The sequence below is a fragment of the Onychostruthus taczanowskii genome, unplaced genomic scaffold (genome assembly GCF_017590055.1).
Source record: "Onychostruthus taczanowskii isolate IOZ18803 unplaced genomic scaffold, ASM1759005v1 scaffold50, whole genome shotgun sequence".
Taxonomy (NCBI): domain Eukaryota; kingdom Metazoa; phylum Chordata; class Aves; order Passeriformes; family Passeridae; genus Onychostruthus; species Onychostruthus taczanowskii.
The window spans coordinates 2791224-2804459 of record NW_024502569.1 but is presented as its reverse complement, the minus strand read 5'-3'; the positions used below and the strand labels follow the sequence as shown (position 1 = coordinate 2804459).

At 45.2% G+C, this 13236-nt stretch overlaps 1 protein-coding gene across 1 annotated transcript in view; it reads right to left on the bottom strand.

The window, feature by feature from the left end:
• Positions 1-13027, bottom strand: part of SLC7A1 (solute carrier family 7 member 1) — a 37960-nt gene extending 24933 nt beyond the window's left edge. Inside the window, exon 1 of the mRNA XM_041416058.1 lies at positions 12948-13027. The gene's annotated coding sequence lies outside the window, so the exon portion shown is untranslated. The remainder of the gene's footprint in view (positions 1-12947) is intronic.
• Between the last annotated feature and the right edge of the window lie 209 nt (positions 13028-13236).

Here is a 13236-nt window from a genome sequence, read left to right as displayed (position 1 = left end):
TGCTTTTGAAACAGCAGGTACCAAATCAACATTTTACTTTCAATTATATTCACTGTCACTTAACAAAGAAACCTTTAATGAAGACAAGTGGGATTTTTTTCAGTAGAACGATCTTTTGGTTTAGCAGGATGCAGTACAGTCATTACACCTCTGCCCAAAACCTTTTGCGTATCATTTGTTATCTTTGCAAGTCTATCAAAGGGTGATTTTGGCAGAGATTATGATTTTCCCCCTCTTTAGAAGTTGGATCCAGCTGTGATTTTGCCTTCTGAAACAGTCATCCTTGACTTTGAAGTGACCCTTTGTTCTGGGCTGGTTCCACTCCCAGCCTCACTTGAAAAGATGAGCCTTTTTTTTGAATGCACAGTCAGTATTCCTGTGGCATAATGCAGTCCTAATAACATAAAACAATATAAATTATTCCAGAAATGTTTCCAGATGGTACCTAACCACCTTCAAGCTGATGAAACTTGAATCTGAACGAATATAGAAGAGTTTTGTTCTGCACATGCCAAGCTCTCACCCCTGCCTTAGCTCTGGTTTCTCTGATGAGAAACACTGAGCTGCAAGTCCCAGCCACTCAGACTCTGGGTAGGAAATGGTTTCACCCCAAGACTTTGGGTATCTCCACGTTCTGGATACCTCTGCTGGAGCAGAGGTCTTTGGGAGTGGTGGGAAGCAAGGACACACCCAGGTAGCCTAGCAGGGTGGACCCCGGGCCAGGGGCCACATCCTTGGGTGAATCCTGTCCCACCAAAGTCAATGGCAAAGCTCCCACCAACTTCAATAGTCCAACTGCTACTGGTGTTTTATTTACAGTGCATTTCATGTTTATTACTTTTGTTCCCTGTCCAACTTTTTGTGTCTTGACTCTATTGTATTTTCAAATAAAATAAGATTATTCTTCCTCCTTTTATCTAATGGGTAACATACCTATTATATCAGGTTGATAGATTTCCTTCCCCATTCCTCAAACCCATAAGAAAATAAGCAATCTGCCATGTGGTTGACAGCAAACAGTAAACCATAATAAACATCTGTCCAGCTAAACATAAAACACCATGTGTAAAAATAAGCTGACAGGGCACCATTTTACATAAGCAATACTATCACTTCCTCAACACTTACAAGTTGTTTCAACTTCTGAAACACCACCCCTTACCTACTTCAAGGCATTGCTGTTCCTGAGAATTTTCTTCTCCAATTTGCAGAAGAGCATAAAACTAAAGCTGATTAAGCAGAACAAGGAGTTTTCTACTAAGGAAAGAAGAAAACCTAAGCCTAACCTTGCTCCATGTCCAACATCCAAGTCCCCAGTCATCTCCTTGAAGGAGGAGTGAGCTGAAATCTTCATTCAGCATTGTCCCACATGTGCTTATATCCATTTTGAAACACATGGAAATGTCTACTGCCACCAGTACCCTTCTCTCACAGCTAAGTCATGTCCTGTGGACAATCTGACATTTGTTGATGACCAAAAAGATGCTGAGCAAAAATATGCCCCATACAGCCGTATAATCACTGCTTCAAGTCTGCAGAACAAAGAGCTTGCACTGGTGCCGGTATTATTTGACAATGTAGAATGGTTTTCACCCTGTATTTTTAGCTCAAACATGGTCCCCAAATAAGCATGTAGTGATGATGCCAACCAGTTGATCAACACATGGGTAACAAACCCCTTTGGGAGCCATTTCCAAAAGGTTGGTTTTGCTGCTTCAGTCCCCAGGGCAGCATCATTCACACAGAAGTCCTACAGAGGAAAAGAGGTAGAAAACCTCAGTTCTTACTACTGCTGTCAGCATTACAGGTATACAGATTTGACTGTAGACTCCTAAAAGAAAAAGATCATAAAGGAAGGGACCAGACTAGATCTCCTGAATGTTTTCTGAAGCATTACTCAGAAAACCAAATCACCAAGGCACATCAGTCCTGAGTGTGATTCATTCCAGTTTAAAGCAAGAATTGTGTCAGGTATGTCCTTCCAAAATGTCTTGCCTTGGAAAACACCAATGTTTTATGTCACTCTGCAACAAGCAACAGAGCAGAGTCAAGATGACTACAGAAGATGCTGAGCCTTCCCAACAGATAGTTGAGCACCTGTCTCTAGAGTTTTAGAAAGGATGTGGCATCAGACCCTAAGCTGCATCTGGCTGTGTCCCTGAAGCGGCTGCAAGTGTCCCCATCAGCTGTGTTGGAGCAGGCAGGCAGTTTAGAAAGACATGCTTGGGACAAATGCTGAGGACTGACTCAGAGACTTTGACTGTAGCCATTTGCAATGCAGCCACCAGCAAAAAGGGCAGTGAAAGCAAAGGCATGACCAAGCGTTATGCAAAGCTGGAAGTTATCTCACTGTAGCAGCAGCAATGGCAGGGAGTCCAAGCCAAAAGCCACCAAAGTAGCTGCAATTCTTTGCATTTGTTTCATTGTGTGTGAAGAGATGTTGACCTGCTGAAGTATTTTAACTAGAAAATGAAGGTATTGTCTATGAGCTGTTAAATTGCTCACTTATAGATTATCTTTTTTTATAATATGTGTGCAAATGTATGCACATATCTCAATATACATTAATCTAGATTACATTTGAGTGTATATACTTATATACATATATGGACATTAATGTTAAATTCTTTGCCAATTTTGTCATTAGAAATCAAGCTCAGCCACTAGCAAGGCATTTGCTACTCAGAGGAAGGGAGCCAGGCAGTTAAATACAAACAACACATTAAACAAAGACAGAGGCACACATAGGAGTGGCTGTGCAGTGTACACAAAACCCAATCTTTTTCACCTGCTTCAAGGCACACTGCCTGTCTGAAGGGGATCATATTACCCTCCTCTGTTCAGCAGATCCTTTAACACCACGAGGGAGGTGGTACTGGGGGACCAGCCTGTTGTCACAGAGAGCTGGGCATGTTGCAGGTTTCTGTTGCTCAGTATCCTGAGTATTAGGAACATTTTCAAACCAGCACTGCCCACTCCTCTTCAGGTGTCTGATAGACCTGGAGGATTTCTTCCACTGGAAAAGGTGCAGTGAGGCGCTCTTCATAATCTCTATACCCACTGACCAACAACCAATTACTGAAAGGTGACCACCAAGTCCCACTGGACATGAAGACAGTGCTCAATTACCACCACAGGCAAACACCAGGGTGCTGCAGCTCACCCAGCTGCTTTCCAAACTGTCATGGCTACTGGCTGTACCAAGGTCAGAAAATCCCCTCATCCCAGGACAATTTCCAGGATGGCAAAGATCATCTTTTTTGCACAACTTCAGATAGGAATTCGCAACTTCCCCAAAATTTCAAATTTCAATTTCAAATTTCAATTTCACTGTTTCATCTCAATACCTGCAGAAAAGTCAATCTGGGTTATTTGTGATGATACACAAAATCCATTTTGAACTGAGCCGTTATTTTTGACCAAAGGAGGGAGGTTCCTGCTGTCGAAGTCATGAGAAGAGTACTTCAAACACTCAGAATTCAAGCTTCAAAATATACAAAATAGAAGTTGTGATGCCCTTCTTTTGCACAAAGCTCCAGCTGTGATTATCATCAAACGTGGCACACAGTAAGCCATTCAACAGGGAAAAGGTTGGATAAAGACTAATTCCCCTACTGCAGAAACACACACCATATCATGCTTAATTTGCAGTGGGGAATTTGATATTCCAATCACTTTCCAACTGCATGCACAGGGTACAATATGAGATCTCCGTCACCCAAGTGTTGCAAAAACAGGTTAGAGAAATACCTTTTACACTCTAACTGGATATAGTGCACCCTGCCTCAAAACAGGGAAAACAGGAGCAGCCAGATAACATGTTTGTTTTGGCAGAGTTAAATCATGAAACCAGATCTTCCTCTCCCCAGCCTGCTGCCTAACATCCATAGCTGTACCAGAATAACCACCTGGGGAATCATGCTGAAAACCACCACCACTGAAACAAACTCAACACTGTGACTACAGCTGACCAAATGGCAGGCCACCACAAACAGCAGGCAGGGCAGAAGAGAGGGAGGTGACACTTTCCAGGATAGATTCCCATCTGAGAAACACCATCCAGTGAAAGGTGCCTGCAGTGCCCCGAGCCCTTTTAGCCCACACCTCAAGTTTCAGCTGGTGAGGATCCTGTCAGCTCAAAACAGGACCCAGATGTTTTGAGGAGGACAGCAGCACATCTGCCATCCAGAGCTCCTCAGGGATAAAAAAGTTAAGGAAATGTTCTCCTACCTAGCCATTAAAGGGCATCACACCTCTCAAATTACCAGAATAACTATTTTTTGATGAAAAAGCATCTAATTGAAAAGTCTCCCACCAGCTCTAGTACAGTCTCCTCAAATAGTTCCTCAGCATGACTTCAAATTACACCTTGCAAGAAAATTGCTTGATTTAACTCCCTCAATTTGTCATAACACCAAAGGGGATCTCCACTGATAATTAAACTTCCCAATTGAAAGCCTGAGACAGACTGGCAGGGATTCACTTGAAACAACCCATCATCCATAATCTGCCAGGGACTCAGCCTTGGTATTGAACAGAAAAAAAATAATGCTCTGGGAAACAATATTAAATAAGTGAGCTTCTGTCTCCCTAAACCCAGATAAAATGAAGACAGAACTTTGCTTAGCCAAAAGCCCTGGCCATGTCATTCTGCATAAACCAGGTGTGGTCTTTGGAGAATGGTGCTTGGAAGAAGGTGGGAAATGTCCCTCAGGGGATAAGGAAGTAAGTTAGACAGCAACAGAAGTTGGTTTGTTATTAAAACAATAGTGGGGAAACAAACAAAACATTAAGAGCCCCAACCTTCATGCAGAACAAAAAGTATCCTGTACAGACATGGGACACATCCAATCAGACTGATAGAAGAAAGGAAGGAGAAGACTTCCCCAAACACCATTATTTTACCAGGACAAAGGGCACAGCCAAGTTGGGACTATCAGGTGCAGACAAGGAGCAGATCAAAGTGGGTATAAACAATTGGACTTTGCTACATCCCTGAGCAGCAGGGAACAGGCAGAGGCCAGCAGGTAGGTCAAGGAGAGCAGTGGCAGCTCCAGCTGGAGGCAGGACCATGAGGCAGCTGCTGACCCTGGTCACCCTTGCCAAGCGACCCAAGAGCATCCTGCCTGAGTGACAGGCTGGACCACGGACCTGTGGCCACCCCTGTGGATCAACATGTCTGCAGATCAGATGTTTCTCAAACAGGCACGTTCCCAGCACTGCTGAACCAATTAAAAAACTGTCCCAATTTAAAAAATGCTGTCCCAGTTAAAAACTTCCTCCATTACCATAAAGGGTACTGAATTGAAGCAAAATATCCCTTTCCCTTGCTGGGAAAGCAGCAGGAGTGTTGCTTCTGTGAATGAGATGGAAGAGTTTGAATAGCTTTTTCAGAGAAAACACTCTGTAACAAACCTCAGAGGAATGGTCCACATAAAGGAGAACTCAGCCTATGCTGGACAAACTCATTCAGGGAGAAAGGGGAACAGAAATTGTATGTTGTCAAGTCACAGGGCTCCTTGCCTTATGCCAAGGTGATTGCAGGCTTCTGAGAAAGGTTTTGCTATCCCTGGGTAACTGTGTATGCAAATTAAGCTCTTAGAGCTGGGATGGATGGGGCTTTGAATAACCCCATGTCAGGTGGATTGCACTGCATGGAACTTCAAAGGTTCCTTCCAATCCAAACCATTCTAGGATTCTGTGAAAAATCAAAATATGCTGCATCACTCCTTTAGGCTTCTGCAATCAAAACAAAGTCATTAGCAAACTAATTAGAACAAATTTTTGTTAATTTAGGAGTTTTTCCACTGGTTTGCAGGCCATTCAAGGGCTTGCCCCACGCAGAATTCCAAGTGAGACCTACCAACCCTGCACCCTGGTGTGGCTGTTGGAGGGTGACTCAACATAGTGGAATAATTAAGAAAAACTTCCCTTTTTTTGAAGAAACTGAAGTTAATTTCTCATTGAACACACCACCTGAATTAAAAAAATATATTACAGCCTTCTGAGCGTGCTTGCATGACTACAGACCTAATACTAAAGCTTTTTGCAACTATGATTTACATCATACAAAAGAGACGCTGTGAAAGGAGTTAAAATGTTTACTTTTAGATTCAGTATTCCCACATTCCAGCCATAATTCAAGGGCTGGGGAGGGATCAGTTCCTTCCAAGTATCACATGGTCATCACTGCAGGCACAGACAAGCACTTCACACCCTTGCTCGGCTGGTGTGTGAAGCAGACACATCCCCTCCTGCAGCAGAGAGGCTGCTGCATGTCTGCAGTTCCCCAGGTACCTCTTGCAAGAAATTCCCACTGTCAAGTTCTTCAGAAAGGCCTTCCCATAACAGGCAGCGCCCTGATGCACACTGGAATGAAAGCAATGACTGAATCCCACCATCTGATCCAACTAGTACTGCCCATTGACCAGACCCACCCCACTGACCAGGGTCACTCAGTGCTGAAGGAGACAACAGTGCACGACTTGGATGGGCCACCAGCGCCTCAGCTGCCTTGGAACAGCATGAGAAGCTCCAACATGAGGAAGCCCTAAATGAGGCAGCCTGGGTAGCCCAATTAAAGGAAAAGGGGCATGCTGAGCACCAGTGGTGTGGCCGCACCCCCAGTGTAACTGGAATATGACAATGTTCCAACTTGTTGGGCCAGTAAACGACTCCCCTTCCCTGCCAGTCCGTGACACGTGCCTCACCAGGGACCGTCATTTTGGGATGGGACTCGGTTGTGCAGGTCAGTCACAAAACCTGGCTGCCAGGTCTACAGGATATGCCTACATCAGTGTAGCCTAGACACACATGCACAGAAAAACAGGAGCTGAGGGTGGCACAAGCAGGTGGAGCAAAGTATGGGGCTATGTGGAAAAAAATTCAGTCTCAAAGGTGTTTTGCATACTATCCCACAAGCCATCACTGCAAAGACTTCGCAGCTCCTAAACTGATGGATTTGCAACAAAATACCTTGGGAAACTGCATCTGGTTTAGGCATTTATGTCTAAATTAAGTATAGAGCATGGCAAATCATACAAGCATCATGTTTGATTAGTATGTCAGTGGGGTAACTAACCATTCATGTTTTCACACACAGGTTCGACAACCTAGTTTTGATATATTCTACCTAAATAAATCTCATCAGAAAAGTGCTAGAACACTGATGTGGAATTAAATTTCACAGTGAGGTAGGTGTGGAGGATTTTTTGCTTTGGGTGAATACTCTTTTCTTAGGCAGACGTTCACCATTCAGCTTTCTCCTGCTCCAGAACAGGAAAGCTGTTGTTTAAGTAGAGTTTTGCCTCCACCTAACCCAAACATTCATGGCTGCAAGGCTGCTGATAGGGAAGGACTGGGGAAAAGAGGCATCCAAACATAACCCATTTCATATTTATCTCAGAACTTTTATCAAAAGCATGACAAAAGACTTCCTGCTCCTTTTTTGGATCAAAGCAACACTTGCTAAAGTTTGTGGGATTTTAAGGGGTTTTTTTCCCTCAAAAAGCAAAGATGACACCGACCAACCAAACTGTGAGCCAGACCACAACGCACATATTTCACATCTCCCTGCTGCCAATGTCACACAAAAGGATCCTGCACACTGGCCAGCCCCAGAGGGGTTTGGGCAGAAAGCTGCTGGATGTGATAGCTGAAGGACCAGTGACAGCAGGGACAATACAATGATACCAGGAGGTAAGAAATGCAAAAACTTGGCAGACTTGGCCTGAACCTTGACATGAGGCTACCGCAAAATACCACATAGACTCAGCTCCCTGGTTTGCACAAGGACAAGCATTACCTTGTAGACACCCATACAGTTTATTCTGCCATCTGTGTGACAGACAACCAGGTCTTGCGACCCGCATCTCTCCATGAAGAAAGCTTGTACAGGCTCTCTTGGAAGCACAAGTCAGCTTAGAAAAGTAATTAAATCCCATGAGCAAAAAAAACCAGATTTGTCATCTACTTCTTATTCAACCTCACCAGTGCAGTAGTTATCCAATCTGTAGGCCAAAATCTTACTCAGTTTTCTGAATGTATTGGAATTGCCACCTGCACCTCCCTGCCCTTCACGCAGAAGCCTGGTTTGCCGCAAAAAATGTTCCTGTAACCCAGTAATAGAGGTAATTGAAGCCACCCAGCAGACAGTCCTGTCAAGGGAAGCTATACTATCCTTAAAAATAATTGTGTCCCTCTCAGCAAAATACAGTGTTTGGAGTAAGTATGCACTTTTTATTGGGAGAAAAATATCATCCAGTCTGCTCAACTTTTTAAAACAATGTTATATTTTTCCACATCATCATTCTGGCATCAAAGGAAATCATTCCTAATTATGTTTATGGAGGGAATACACAAAGAGACCTAGATATGACAGTCTTGGAGAAGTGTGGAGAAATGTATAATGCAACACCTCTCAGAACATATACAATGCCATCTCTCCCCATGTCACTTACCTAGAACAAGAAACTTTGAAGTATAAGAAGTTCTGCTGCTGCAAGGTGCTTTAAGTGACAGCAAGAAGGAAACAAACAACTGGCTGTAAATATTCTGCTTAGCTCCCCTATGCTGGGACTTGCAAAAGAAAATAGGTGGTTTTAAAGCAAAGTGAAACAAACAATAATTACCACTGTTCCCCAAGGTATGACAGGAGCATGAAAAGTAAAGCACTGCTGTTGTGTTTTTGATGGTGCCCTACACCATGCTGTTCTGCTCTCCAGCTATTTCCTTTGAAGGAAAAAAACAGGTTCAAAAGTGTTCTAGCATCTGTGATGGCTTATCTGGAGCTGCCAAAGCCCAACAATGAGGCTTCATCGCTTGTATAAGTTTTTTTGGGGATCATCCTTGTGTTTCTTCACATGCCAACGAGGTTATGAGGGGTAGGATTCCTCTTGACTAGTTTCAGCCCACTCCAAAGCAGACATAGGGTATCATCTCACCCCCCTCTGTAAATAGCAGGCTAAGACAGGCACCTCCTGTCATGAAAGGCATGAACTTTTTCCCTTTGGAGGAAAGATGGGAGCTATGGTCCTCCAGAGGTACCTGCTTTCCCTAGTTACTGCACTACTGTAGCAAACATCACATCTACAAAAACTCCACCAGACAGATGCATGAGACAGAAGACAGGACTGCACCTAGACCCAGCTGAAGCAGAAACACCTTGATGAATTTTGACTGGTCTTTCTGTGGACACAATAAAAGGATGGTGAAAGTCTTTGAATAGTCTTAGGGGTTTTAACAACTCAAGACATGCACCTTTCTCACAAGAGCAACAACTCCTGTTTGTTCTTGCTTTCCTCAAAAGTAATAGTGTTTTCTGGAGAAAACCTTGGATTTCAGGACTGTCCAAACACTGATCCTAGCACTTCCAGAGCAAAGCATAAGCACTTTGCTTCAGCTCTTTCCCAGTTACTTAGCTGTTACACTTTTCACTGTATTGCTTGTGTTGGTACCTTTCCTGAAATATAAAGCTGCTAGAAGCCAAATTTCTGCTCCCATCTCACAGAAGTTCTCACTTCCAAAACCCCAACAAACACCTATTGTTTTTCTCCCGGAAGATGTAGCACCTCCACCCTAATCCATCATCCAGATGATGACTTCTGGCTGTTGTGCCTTCGTTTTGCTTGTGGTACCAGAACATTTTGCTCCTTTCTCCCAGCCAAGTGCACAGTCAGAACAGTCGTGCCTAATGCACCTGAGGTCAGCACGGACAGACACACAAAAGTACAGCACTTCTGCACTTCCACCCAGATCAGCCAAGTGCTGTATTCTTCTCAATGGCCTCCTCAAGGGCTTTTGGAAGCTATAAGCACACAAACCAGCCTGTCCCTGCAACGTGAGACAAACAGTAAGAATCTTCACACCACATGTTACAGGTCACCCTGTTTTGTGAACTTTTTGGAGGGAGAAAAACAAATAAAGTGGCATGCAGCAGCACCCATTACTTGGGGATTTTATCACACAGGTCATCAACCAGCTATCAGGCAGTGTGCAACCCCCAGTAAAGTTCAACCAGCAACCTCAGGATAGAAGACTATATTCTGGTTACCTCAGATAACTAATTCCCTGTGGAATATTTTCTAAAGATACAACACATTATTTATTTTGTTAGCTGAAACTGCTTTATAAAAGAGTCATTTCAACAAAACAATCTAGTTCTACAAACTCAACAATGCATTTTCCAACTAGTTTATTTTAAGAATTTGTCACCTGACAAAAGCAAGCTATTCTTCACCTTAAGGAAACAGCTCATTTATCAAACCACAGTAATTTCTTGTACAGTGCATTTATTCCTGCTGCATACACATTCAAATAAACCTCCTACATCAGCATTCCCAAATGAAACTCTGACTAGCATCATTAACTCTGGGTCAGTATTGAGTGCAGCTGACCCCAACCAACTCTGCCTGCAGCAATTGAAGTAGCTCTCCACACCACGCAGCCTCACGGTGCTGATGGTCAGTAGCACTAGCTTCCCCACATCACAGTTAAGTCAGCAGCATTTCCTAGCTCATCCTTCAGGAGTGCCAAAGAGGCTGTGTCGCATCCCCATCTGCCCTTGTCACCATTGGAAGGCAGAGCCAATAAATCCCGTCAGGATCAAGCCAGCATCTACTCAGCACATCTGCAGACAAAGTAACTCACTCTCTTTTCCTCCTGCCCCACTCTACACCAAAGCTTTTAGCATCACAGATATGGGTCAAGAGAAGAAAATTAAATTTACCACTTTGTTTTCTATTCACTTAAAGCAGGGATACAATTGGAAGTGACATTTGTGAAAGGCTACCGAAGCCTAGTTAACCTGTTCTCAAGGCTGAGGAACTTGCTGGATCAAGAGGGAACTAAAGGTAGCAGAGGCAGTAATTGCAGTAAGACCCCTGCCCTCCTTCATGCGAACTATATTTCTCCCTCTCTTCTTTCCCATCTGCTTTTTCTTCTTTTCCCCCTCCCTCTTGCACACACCAGGCCAGCAACTGTGCTCAACACCAGCTAGATTGGAACTCATTCCTGTCATCTCAGAATCATGCTATTGTTAAGGCTGGAAAAGGATTCCAAGATGACCAAATCCAACCATTTACCGTGTCACACAACTGAAAGCAGAGACACAGAACCCCGGCACACCACCATGAGAATGAACATTACCTGCCACATGGCAACAGATTACACAGGAAGAAAGGAGGAAGAAAAAAAAAGAAAGAAGGGAAAAGGGAAGGAAAAAAAAAGAGGAAGTGACAAATCTTTCAACAATACACCTTGGAACTGGTTTCTCCAGTAACTGGTTAAAGAGTTACTAGCTTCCTCTTCTCTGAGATAATGCCTTCTGTTTAGAAAAAATATTGCAAGAATATACTCCACGAGGAGTCAAGAGCATATTGCATCTCAACCACACGCACAACTGAAGTGCCTGAATTAGAAACGTAGCAGGCCTCAGGTTTCTGTTACAGCCCACTCGAAACAAGAAGCATGTTCTGAACACACCTCCTCCCTGTTAAGCACAGCCCTACAAACAGCAAGACTTAAAATTTTACAAATACCACCAAAGTGGCATAAGTCAGGGACTAAATACAAATTAGCTCCCCTGCGCAAGAAAAGGCTTTATTTCAAAGCCAACGTGACCATCTAAAGCATGCATGTGATGGAGCACAGTCAAAGTCTGACCCTGTCAGATCACTCAAAATGCAAGATACTTGAAGCACTTGAATGCAAAGTAACTTTCAAAGCTTGAGGCAATGCACAAGCTTGCTCCTGCTTTGTGCCAGGGTCAGCACTTGCAGCTAAGGAGCCTGTGCCATTACACAGTCTTTTGCATTATATGGAAAGCTTGTCCAAAAAACATGTCCAGATGGCCACTGAAGGTAACAGAAGTCCATAGAGCACCTGACCAGAAAGATACATTTCTGCCTGCTCTTTCCAAGTTCTCATTGTATTTGCCTCTAACTCGGAGACAGCAGACAGTCAAGCATCAGCGAGTGAACGAATGGTTTCAAGAGGCATTGCTGTGCCACTGCAGAGGGTCCCACATGACACCAGCATTGCCATGCATGACCACAACTTCAACACTTGTCCCTGTGGCTTAGCACAGTCCACAGAGCTGGGCAAAGGGAGGCAGGATAGGGTATCCACTAGTTCAGCTGATGTTGGACTTCACCATGCAGTTGCTGCTCATGCACAAAGTAGCGGTTGCAAACGACCACAGACAAGTGAGCCGGCTAACTCGTGAACCTTCAGCACCATTATCATCAGCTCTTCGGCCCAGATCTGCAGCCTCTCTAGAGCTGCAAATGCCTTTCTGTTACGACTCCATGCAGCACCTACCAAAAGACCACCTTGCTCCAAAACTAAGGTATCTAGCCACTGACAACAGAGCTAACTAGCAATTTCCTATGTAGTCTCAATCTTCCTCTCCAGCCTTAGCTACATACAAATTTCCTCTTAAGGATTTTTAGTGGGTTCCCTTGCTCCACCCCATCTGCTACCCACACTGACACATACATATGCAGAACACGGTAAGACCCCATCTGTTAGAACAGCTGCCTGCAAAGCACTGACAGTCCAAATGGACATAATTCCCTGTCCTGCTCACAGGAGCAGGTTCGGGAGCAGCAGGCTGCAAGAACTCCAGGGATACGGGCCTGGCCATGAGCCCCATGGGCGATACCCCCGTTCTCGGTAAATTCTCAGTCTCTTTTGCAATCTGACGAAGGAAGCAAAGCACAGCATGGCAGCCCCTCGGGAGCCACCCTGGCTACGGGGAAGGGCGTCAGGGACACGGCCCAGGGTCTCTCCTCGGCACCTGGGCCTTCACCTCCAACACAGCACGTTCCCTGCTCGCACCGCAGAGAAGACAGGCCGGGCCGGGAGCGCGCAGCGCCGCGCCGCGCCCGCCGCACCGCGCAAAATGGACGCACCGCGAGGGGCCCCCGCCCGCTCCGTCCCAGACTCACCCAGCCGGGGGGCTCGGGCAAGCGGCGAGGCAGCGCAGCCGCGACCCCCAGCTCCCCGCTGCCGCTTTAGATCTCCTGCGCGGGCCCGCCCGCCCGGCCGTACCTCCCAATGAATGGGAGGCGCTGTTCCACGTGGGAAGCGCTCTACATGCAGAGATGGGGGGGTGGGCTGATGATGGAGGGGGGCGCCGGCGTGTGGGAGGCCGGCGCATGGCCAGGCGCGGGAGAACCGCGTGGCTGGGCACGGCCGCGGAGATCGCCTCCACGGGGCAGGGAGGGGCTGGACAGG